Source organism: Lethenteron reissneri, chromosome 2 (assembly GCF_015708825.2).
Source record: "Lethenteron reissneri isolate LAM-NWPU_2019-01 chromosome 2, ASM1570882v1, whole genome shotgun sequence".
Classification (NCBI taxonomy): domain Eukaryota; kingdom Metazoa; phylum Chordata; class Hyperoartia; order Petromyzontiformes; family Petromyzontidae; genus Lethenteron; species Lethenteron reissneri.
Window position 1 is genome coordinate 3013807 of NC_083780.1, and position 10629 is coordinate 3024435.

Consider the following 10629-nt stretch of genomic DNA (forward strand, 5'->3'; position numbering starts at 1 on the left):
GGTGGGTGGTCAGCACCACGCCCGGCCGTCTTTGTCTCCCTAAATGGCGATATTTACACACCGCACCAGGTAGTAATTCGAGGCGAAGTAGACCTAGGGGAGGCCCCATGACCGGTTCAGATAATCGTCACTGGTGTTGGCCGTGAGCGGGAATCGAACCTGGGTCGCGAGGTTCAGAGCTGCAGCGTAGTGCTAACCGCGACACCACCGCTCCCACGAATACATAAATACACACACACATACAAACAACTTACACAAATACTGTAAATACATTCACACACACATATAGCTGACACACACACACTGAGATTTGTCCCGGGTCCCGCACTCGCCTATGGACGGCCCTGCCAGGCCGCCTTTGTCTCCCTTAGTGCCGATGTTCTACACGGCCGGGTCGAGCCCAGGGGAGACTAGGGGCTGGGTGCAGGTAATCGCACCTCCGATTAGCACGGGCTGGCTACGTGCGGTGCGAAATAAGTTTCAACGTCACGTACGTACAAGGACATCGTCATCGTCACCGGCGGCGGTGGTGGGTGGTGGATGACGCAGCCGCGGAGCATGAATTCCCTCCCTGCAATGGCAGGGAAGTTGTAAACATGAACGTCTCGGCACGGTTTTTTTGATTGATTATCATCTCAGCGATCTATAATGCACATCGAATGACGATGATTGCGACAGTCAACCCCAGTGACGCGGGCATCACAGGCGCCCGCCACCGGCTACTCGTGGGTGCGTCTTATAATCCGGTTCGTGTGTCGTATGACTTTATTGACAGATTGGAGTGCGTCTTATAATCCGGTGCGTGTGTGTGTGTGAGAGAGAGACCAGATTTGTATAACTTTATTGGGCACATTTGGGTGCGTCTTATAATCCGGCACTGTGTGTGTGGCCAGATTTGTATAACTTTGAGACATTTGGGCGCGTCTTATAATCCACTACTGTGTGTGAGAACAGATTTGTATAACTTTATTGACAGCTTGGGATGCGTCTTATACTCCGATACGCGCGTGACCAGATTTGTATAACTTTATTGACAGATTGCGGTGCGTCTTATTTTCTGGTGCGACCCCGTGGTTTAAAGTGCAGTCCTCGAACCCTCATCCACTCTGATCTCTGTGGCCTCTCTGCGTGCCATCAAAAAGGGGCACTCGCCCGAAACGTCGCCTGTTATCATTACACACTTTCTATTAACTCACTCTGTCTGTTGTCGTTGTTGTAACTCAATTTTAACCAACTTCCCAATGTGGTATCGACTGCAAACTTGGTATACTTATGCACTACTGATGACAATACTATATTTTATCATAAAAAATATATGTTTTAACATTCTTTTTTATATGTTATGTTTCGCCTTGGGTCTAATTGTCCAAGCTTCTGGGCCACTTCCTGGAGTCGTGGAGATCTGCCATTACCAGTACATTTCATAAAAGCGTGTTTTTTTATAAAGTTTTTTAAAATATTACTTATTTTATTTATATATTGTACCTCTCAAGGCCACACGCGCAGTGTAGAGTGTGCAGTACATCGTTTGTAAACTCCTTCCCCGAGGCGCATTCAGTTCCTCCGGTGTGTGATGACGATGCCTGTGTGTGTGTGGTATGTGTGTGTGGTGCTTGACACGAGAGGGCCCCGGTCAGGAATCCGTGGGCCCACGTGGGTCAGAGCTGCCCCTGTGGAGCGTCTCAAAAGCCACGATGACCTCCTCCAGGTAGAGGACAAACAAAGGTGTCCCCCCTCCCGTGTAGCCTTAACGCACTGTTGGGGCAAGTGCACTTAGCAAGTTCACGCCTGCGGGTGTGTGGCCAACACCACGCGCCGACCGTCTTTGTCTCCCCGGTGATCAACTGCACGCCGTACCAGGTAATAATTTGAGGCCGAGTCGAACTAGTGGAGGCCCAGGACCGGTTTGCTGGGTTCCATTCGCAGCGCGCTCACCGCTTTGCCACCGCTCTCCACGTGTGCACGCAACACAAAGTGTGGTGGTGGTGGTTGAACACAGTGTGATGCTGGTGGTGGTGGTTGAACACAGTGTGGTGGTGGTGGTTGAACACAGTGTGGTGGTGGTGGTTGTTGAACACAGTGGTGGTGGTTGAACACAGTGGTGGTGGTGGTTGAACACAGTGGTGGTGGTGGTGGTTGAACACAGTGTGGTGGTGGTTGAACACAGTGTGGTGGTGGTGGTTGAACACAGTGTGGTGGTGGTGGTTGAACACAGTGTGGTGGTGGTTGTTGAACACAGTGGTGGTGGTTGAACACAGTGGTGGTGGTGGTTGAACACAGTGGTGGTGGTGGTGGTTGAACACAGTGTGGTGTTGGTGGTTGAACACAGTGTGATGGTGGTGGTGGTAGTTGAACACAGTGTGGTGGTGGTTGAACACAGTGTGGTGGTGGTGGTTGTTGAACACAGTGTGGTGGTGGTGGTTGTTGAACACAGTGGTGGTGGTGGTGGTGGTTGAACACAGTGTGGTGGTGGTTGAACACTGTGTGGTGGTGGTTGAACACAGTGTGGTGGTGGTGGTTGTTGAACACAGTGGTGGTGGTTGAACACTGTGTGGTGGTTGAACACAGTGGTGGTGGTGGTGGTTGAACACAGTGTGGTGGTGGTTGAACACTGTGTGGTGGTGGTGGTGGTGGTGGTTGAACACAGTGTGGTGGTGGTGGTTGTTGAACACAGTGGTGGTGGTGGTGGTTGAACACAGTGTGGTGTTGGTGGTTGAACACAGTGGTGGTGGTTGAACACAGTGTGGTGGTGGTGGTTGTTGAACACAGTGTGGTGGTGGTGGTTGTTGAACACAGTGGTGGTGGTGGTGGTTGAACACAGTGTGGTGGTGGTTGAACACTGTGTGGTGGTGGTGGTGGTTGAACACAGTGTGGTGGTGGTTGAACACAGTGTGGTGGTGGTGGTTGTTGAACACAGTGGTGGTGGTGGTTGAACACTGTGTGGTGGTGGTTGAACACAGTGGTGGTGGTGGTGGTTGAACACAGTGTGGTGGTGGTTGAACACTGTGTGGTGGTGGTGGTTGAACACAGTGTGGTGGTGGTGGTTGTTGAACACAGTGGTGGTGGTGGTGGTTTAACACAGTGTGGTGGTGGTGGTTGTTGAACACAGTGGTGGTGGTGGTGGTTGAACACAGTGTGGTGTTGGTGGTTGAACACAGTGTGATGGTGGTGGTGGTTGAACACAGTGTGGTGGTGGTGGTTGAACAGTGTGGTGGTGGTGGTGGTTGAACACAGTGTGGGGGTAGTGGTGGTGGTGGTTGAACACAGTGTGGGGGTAGTGGTGGTGGTTGTTGAACACAGTGGTGGTGGTGGTGGTTGAACACAGTGGTGGTGGTGGTTGAACACAGTGGTGGTGGTTGGACACAGTGGTGGTGGTGGTGGTTGAACACAGTGGTGGTGGTAGTTGAACACAGTGTGGTGGTGGTTGAACACAGTGGTGGTGGTTGCACACAGTGGTGGTGGTGGTGGTTGAACACAGTGTGGTGGTGGTTGAACACAGTGGTGGTGGTTGAACACAGTGGTGGTGGTGGTGGTTGAACACAGTGGTGGTGGTGGTTGAACACAGTGGTGGTTGCACACAGTGTGGTGGTGGTGGTTGAACACAGTGGTGGTGGTTGAACACAGTGGTGGTGGTTGAACACAGTGTGGTGGTGGTTGAACACAGTGGTGGTGGTGGTTGAACACAGTGGTGGTGGTGGTTGAACACAGTGGTGGTGGTGGTTGAACACAGTGGTGGTGGTTGAACACAGTGGTGGTGGTTGAACACAGTGTGGTGGTGGTGGTTGAACACAGTGGTGGTGGTGGTTGAACACAGTGGTGGTGGTTGAACACAGTGTGGTGGTGGTGGTTGAACACAGTGGTGGTGGTGGTTGAACACAGTGGTGGTGGTTGAACACAGTGGTGGTGGTTGAACACAGTGTGGTGGTTGAACACAGTGGTGGTGGTGGTTGAACACAGTGGTGGTGGTTGAACACAGTGTGGTGGTTGAACACAGTGGTGGTGGTGGTTGAACACAGTGGTGGTGGTGGTTGAACACAGTGGTGGTGGTTGAACACAGTGTGGTGGTTGAACACAGTGGTGGTGGTTGAACACAGTGGTGGTGGTGGTTGAACAGAGTGGTGGTGGTGGTGGTTGACCACAGTGGTGGTGGTGGTTGAACACAGTGGTGGTGGTGGTTGACCACAGTGGTGGTGGTTGACCACAGTGGTGGTGGTGGTTGACCACAGTGGTGGTGGTGGTTGAACACAGTGGTGGTGGTGGTTGACCACAGTGGTGGTGGTTGAACACAGTGGTGGTGGTGGTTGAACACAGTGGTGGTGGTGGTTGAACACAGTGGTGGTGGTGGTTGAACACAGTGGTGGTGGTTGAACACAGTGTGGTGGTGGTTGTTGAACACAGTGGTGGTGGTGGTTGAACACAGTGTGGTGGTTGAACACAGTGGTGGTGGTTGAACACAGTGTGGTGGTGGTTGTTGAACACAGTGGTGGTGGTGGTTGCACACAGTGGTGGTGGTTGAACACAGTGTGGTGGTGGTTGTTGAACACAGTGGTGGTGGTGGTGGTGGTTGCACACAGTGGTGGTGGTGGTTGACCACAGTGGTGGTGGTTGCACACAGTGGTGGTGGTGGTTGAACACAGTGGTGGTGGTTGAACACAGTGGTGGTGGTGGTTGAACACAGTGGTGGTGGTGGTTGAACACAGTGGTGGTGGTTGAACACAGTGTGGTGGTTGAACACAGTGGTGGTGGTTGCACACAGTGGTGGTGGTGGTTGAACACAGTGTGGTGGTGGTTGAACACAGTGGTGGTGGTTGAACACAGTGGTGGTGGTGGTTGAACACAGTGGTGGTGGTGGTTGAACACAGTGTGGTGGTGGTGGTTGTTGAACACAGTGTGGTGTTGGTGGTTGAACACAGTGGTGGTGGTGGTGGTTGAACACAGTGTGGTGTTGGTGGTTGAACACAGTGTGATGGTGGTGGTGGTTGAACACAGTGTGGTGGTGGTGGTTGAACAGTGTGGTGGTGGTGGTTGTTGAACACAGTGGTGGTGGTTGAACACAGTGGTGGTGGTTGAACACAGTGGTGGTGGTTGAACACAGTGTGGTGGTGGTGGTTGAACACAGTGGTGGTGGTGGTTGAACACAGTGGTGGTGGTGGTTGAACACAGTGGTGGTGGTGGTTGAACACAGTGTGGTGGTGGTTGAACACAGTGGTGGTGGTTGAACACAGTGGTGGTGGTTGAACACAGTGTGGTGGTGGTGGTTGAACACAGTGGTGGTGGTGGTTGAACACAGTGGTGGTGGTGGTTGAACACAGTGGTGGTGGTGGTTGAACACAGTGTGGTGGTGGTTGAACACAGTGGTGGTGGTTGAACACAGTGTGGTGGTGGTGGTTGAACACAGTGGTGGTTGAACACAGTGGTGGTGGTGGTTGAACACAGTGGTGGTGGTGGTTGAACACAGTGGTGGTGGTTGTGAGGGTTGGGTCAGGGTCCAACAGGACCTCTCTGCAAACCGCCCGTGAAGCCACCCAGCCGAGCCGAGCTCCTAACGCAGAGCCTCTCCTCAGCACAGTCAACCGAATGGAGAGACCACCATGCCCCAATACAACTTCAACAACACGACAAGCAAACATTCACAAAGCAATCGACCAACCCCGCGTCTCCCCACAAAAGTCGCGCGATGGAGTCTTGACTCTGGAAGCTCCTCCAGGCCGCGTGCCAGAGCAGCGTGCGGCCTCAGAGCCCTGGGCTCGACTCGAATGCCCGCGGGTCACACGTGGCCGACATGTGGAGGCATGGGAGGTTCGTCATCCCCTTGACAGCGCACGGCAGAGGCGGGGGGCACGGCCAGGCCCCCACAGCACCGCGGTGCCCGGCAGTGGCCTGACTATCACAAACACCCGAACCACATATTTATGATACACGCCCCGTGTCAAACACGCTGCCTGATACACGGTGACCTGTCCATACACTTCGTGTGTCACTCTGCCTGATACACTCAGCTCCAGGTCTCTCTCTGTCTCTCTCTGCACGAGGGATTATATAACAACCGGTACATAACGTTTCTCCTGGGCTATCTCTCTGTTGCCAGAAAACTGAGAACGCTGAAATATGATCCCACGAATGAATCATCACTGTACCTTTAAAATTAACATCCTCAGAAATGACTTCACCAAGGCGCACCTGTTGAAATGTGGTTAGCTAGCATAATCATAACAATAATGATTATATCAGTAAATTAGTATCGTAAGATGTTGATGGACAGGCACTTGTGTGAAATAAATCAAGCTATCTGAAGACGTTCACATATAAATGTTTAAGTGACAATTATCGAGGTTGGAGAGGGCAACGTGGCTCGCAGCGACATTTATGATGGATGCGGTGATGCTTGGTGTCGGTATAAAGCACGTGGCCGTCGAGAAAGATGATGATGATGATGACGGCGACGATGATAATGTGTTCTGGATGTGGTGTGCCGGGTACAGACCCGGCTGTGGGTTTCCACCTCAGCTGACCCCGCCTGTAGGAAGGGTTACCGACGGCGTACTATAAACCGGTGGGTGAGTGGTGAGTTGGCGGCTAGTGAGCAGTGTGAGGTGAGGAGTGGTGAGGTGCTGGGACTGCCCACCAGTGATTGATACCTCACAGCAGCCCAATGCCGGGATTCAACTCTCACACAGCAGACTGACTCGCGCCTGTTCCACCTCCCACCGGGACCCCCCCAACCCACCCCCATCCCCCAGTGGAGCAATTAGGTCAATTAGGGTAATCACGGTAATTAGCAAGACCTCCAGGCGCCCCCCCCCCACACGTGCCCCTCCCAAGTCTCAGCCCACGTGGTCAGCGTTCTCAACGCAGGGACGACGCGCAGGCAGCCAGCGATTGATATAGACACACGCAGACAAAGAGCCCCCGTATAGCCTCAACAGGCTGGTGGTGAAAGTGCAGCTGTTAGCGAGCAGCACCTATGAAGGCCGGCACGGCACACAGAGGGGATGGGTGGCCAGCGCCACGCCCGACCGCCTTTGTCTCCCCAGTGGCGATGTTTACACACCGCACCATGTCCTCATTTGAGGCTGAGTCGACATAGAGGAGACCCAAGCCCGGTTCAGATAATCGTCACTGGTGATGGCTGTGAGCGGGAATCGAACTTGGGTCGCCAGGTTCGTAGCACAGCGCGCTTAACACGAACACGACCGCTTCCCGCTACAACACATACAGAGAGAGACACACTCCCACAGGCAAGACATAAATACACAGGCAGTCACACACTCACAGCCTCACTCACGCCGTGCAACACACGTTGGGGAACGCCATCTCCCCATAGGGCGATCCGCAAATATCCATCCACGTGTGTGTCACAGTGTGTGGGTGTGTATGTGTACAATCCCTTAATATAAAAGAAACTCAGAACCGGCTGAATGTACATCAACAACAATAACAACATGCACTGATGAAGCCACCGTATCCCCAAGAAAACCTTAGTACCGCGCTCGCACACACAAACACGTGGACACATAGCACGACACACACACACACGTGAGCACATAACACGACACACAGCTATCGGGAGGGAGCGGTGGCGCGGTGGTTAGCGCGTTTGCGCTGCAAAATAAAAAAACCCAGAGACCCCGAGTTCGATTCCATGTCGGTGGCGAGTTGCGTCTGGAGGTTTCCAGCCCGCTGTCATCAACGACCCTTACCGCTCTTCTCGTCAAGGAGCATACAAACCATCATCATCATCACTCTGCTCGTCATTCTCGCAGTAGCAGCAGCAGCAGCGGCAGCTTTTGAATCGCCGGTCGGACAAAGACGCGCGGCGCTTTCAGATGCGCTTCCGCGGCCGTCTGGAACGCTCTTCCCTCCGATGTGAGGAAGCGACTGGGAGCTACGCACTTTAAATCGTCTAGATCGACACGAACTCATTTCGCGAGAACCGCTTTTTGTGTTTAGTTTCTTGTCCTTTCCCCGCGCCTCCGATTAGCGAGGTTGGCTACGCACGGTGCGAAAGGCGTTCAACGTGCGTGCTTGTCTAGCCCACCTTCAATCGTGCTGTTCGTTGCTGGCCGCTCGGCGGACGTGGTGAAGTATGGTCAAATAACCCACCCCCTCCCATTATACCACGGCGTGCGTGGAGAGGCCTTCATCCAGCAGTAGATTGAGAACACCGCCGCACAATGCGCGCCGTGAAACGAGGATGGATTTATGAGCAGCAGACGTTCCGAGCAATGACCCGTCTTCAGGACGGAGACGTCATCGCGAAGCTATGAGGAGGTGAGTCTCAAGGCGCGCGTTCTTGAGACGTGAAAAGCTGAACGAGATAAAGGCGCAGCCATGAAAGTGCTCGACCGACGTATATATTTTTTTACAAATTGTTTTAATTTTACCAGTCAAGCCCAACTGAGCTGTGTAACTCTTTTTCAGAAGCGACCTGGCCACAAATGATAGCTCAACCACTCACTCAGCCACTCACTCACTCACCACCCGCTCACTCACCAACTCGCCCACTCACCCACCCATTCAGCACACTGCAGCTCATAAACGCATCTCGTCGCGGAATTTACCGACTCGTTTTCCCAGCTCCCTTAGAAGCTCGCTCGGGTCAAGAGACGTGGACTCCTCGTCAAATTTACGACCTCAGCCGTCGTGCGCTTCGTTGCTGGCCGCCTGGAGTCCTAGGGACCCTCTGCGCCTAAACTGCGCTCAGCCACCCCGGGTCGCGTTTCTCTCTCAACACCCAACGCGATGTCGCCCGACCTCAACGGCTCCCGCGCAGACGACCTCTGCGCGCCCAGATACCGCGACTTCAACTGCACAGAAGTCGTCTACCGGCCCGCGACCCGCGCCGCTCTCCTCTCCACCCTCCTCGTCTTCGTCGTGGTCAACCTCATCGGCAACGCGACGGTCATCGCCTCCATCCTCTACTTCAGGCAGCTGCAGACGTGCACCAACGCGCTCACGCTCTCGCTCGCCTGCACCGACCTGCTCGTGGGCGCCGTCGTGATGCCCCTGAGCGCCACGCGCGAGGCCTACACCTGCTGGTTCTACGGCCACGCGGCGTGCCGCCTCCACACGTGGCTGGACTACTCGCTCACCACCTCGTCCATCGTCCACCTCGCCTGCGTCGCCGCCGACCGCTCGGTGGCCATCGGCGACCCGCTGCGCTACCGCGAGCGCGTCACGCCCGCCGTGGTCGCCCTCATGGTGGGGCTCTGCTGGCTCAGCCTGGCCGGCTACGCGCTGCCCCTCCTCGCCTTCTGGTCCACGGTCATGGTGCCCGAGCCCTGCCCCGACAACTGCAACGTGGAGGTGAACGTCGAGTACGCGATGGCGAACACGGTGTGCGCCTACGCGCTGCCGCTCTCCGTCATGGTGGTGGTGTACGCGCGCATCTACGTGCAGGCGCGCGCCCAGTCGCGCAAGATCAAAGCCGGTCGCGATGCCGGCGGCCGAGGAGTCGTCGTCGCTGTCGTCGTGGAAGGCGATCAGACGCGAGCACAACGCGACGTTCACCCTGGGCACCCTGGGAGGAGTCTTCGTCCTCTGCTGGGTGCCCTACTTCATCGTCCTCGTCCGCCGAGTCGTTCCTCGACACGGACACGGCCATCTTGCTGGTGGACGTCGCCAACTGGTTCACCTACGTGAACTCCACCATCAACCCGGTGCTCATCGTGTCGCTCAACCGCTCCTTCCGCGGCGCGCTGAAGCTGGTGCTCAGCGGCAGGGTGTTCACGCGCAAGTGCAGGCAGAGCGATTTGCTCGATTGACTTAGGCGAGGGAAAGAGATTGAAAAAAAACCATTCAAGACAAGCCACGGTGAGTGCGATTGTGGGCCGTGTCCAAGCAAAAGCTACGCGTCCGCAGAGTAAACCCGCCGTGTGTCTGTCTGAGCGCATTCAATGGAGGAGGAGGAGGGGGGAGGAGGGGGGAGGAGGTGCAAATCGACACGAACTCTTCTCTCTCTCTGTACTGAATCCCTCTTTGTCGTGGCCAGCAGCAGCAGGCCACGAAATTGGATTTTATTTTTCCATTGAAAACTCATTTCTTTAGAACGGCTTTTTTGTGTTTAGTTTAGATTCAGAGCAGTTGGCTACAGCACGGTGCGAAAGAAGTTCAAGCCTGCGTAAACATGTATATTTTTACGAGGTAAAGCCCACGGAGCTATTAGATATTTTTTTTAAAGAAGCGACCCGGCCACGAATGGCTCAACGAAGTGGATTATCACGTGGGAATTTATAGCAGAAGCCAAATAATCGAAACGCGTGGTGATGTTGATCCTACATGTGGAGGGGAAAACCTGGAGGACGCGACCACCACGAGGAGAGTGAGAGACACGCAGACTACAAATCTTCAGCAGGCGAGCGAGATAGACTCACACAAAGACAAAGGTCCACCTCATAGCCTTAACAGACTGTTGGGGCAGGTGCTATTAGCGAGCACCTATGAAGACCGGCCCAGCACACGAGGGGGTGGGTGGCCAGCACTGTGCCCGGCCGCCTTTGTCTCCCCAGTGGCGATGTTTACACACCGCACCAGGTACGCATTGGTGGCCGTGAGCGGGAATCGACCCTGGGACGGCGGCTTCGTAGCGCAGCGCTAACCGCTATGCTGCCTGTACAACAACCGCTATTC

At 54.6% G+C, this 10629-nt stretch overlaps 1 pseudogene; it reads left to right on the forward strand.

Moving 5' to 3' along the window:
* The first annotated feature begins 8742 nt into the window (after positions 1–8742).
* On the forward strand, positions 8743–9764 carry LOC133342608 (trace amine-associated receptor 13c-like; annotated as a pseudogene).
* Positions 9765–10629: the final 865 nt, after the last annotated feature.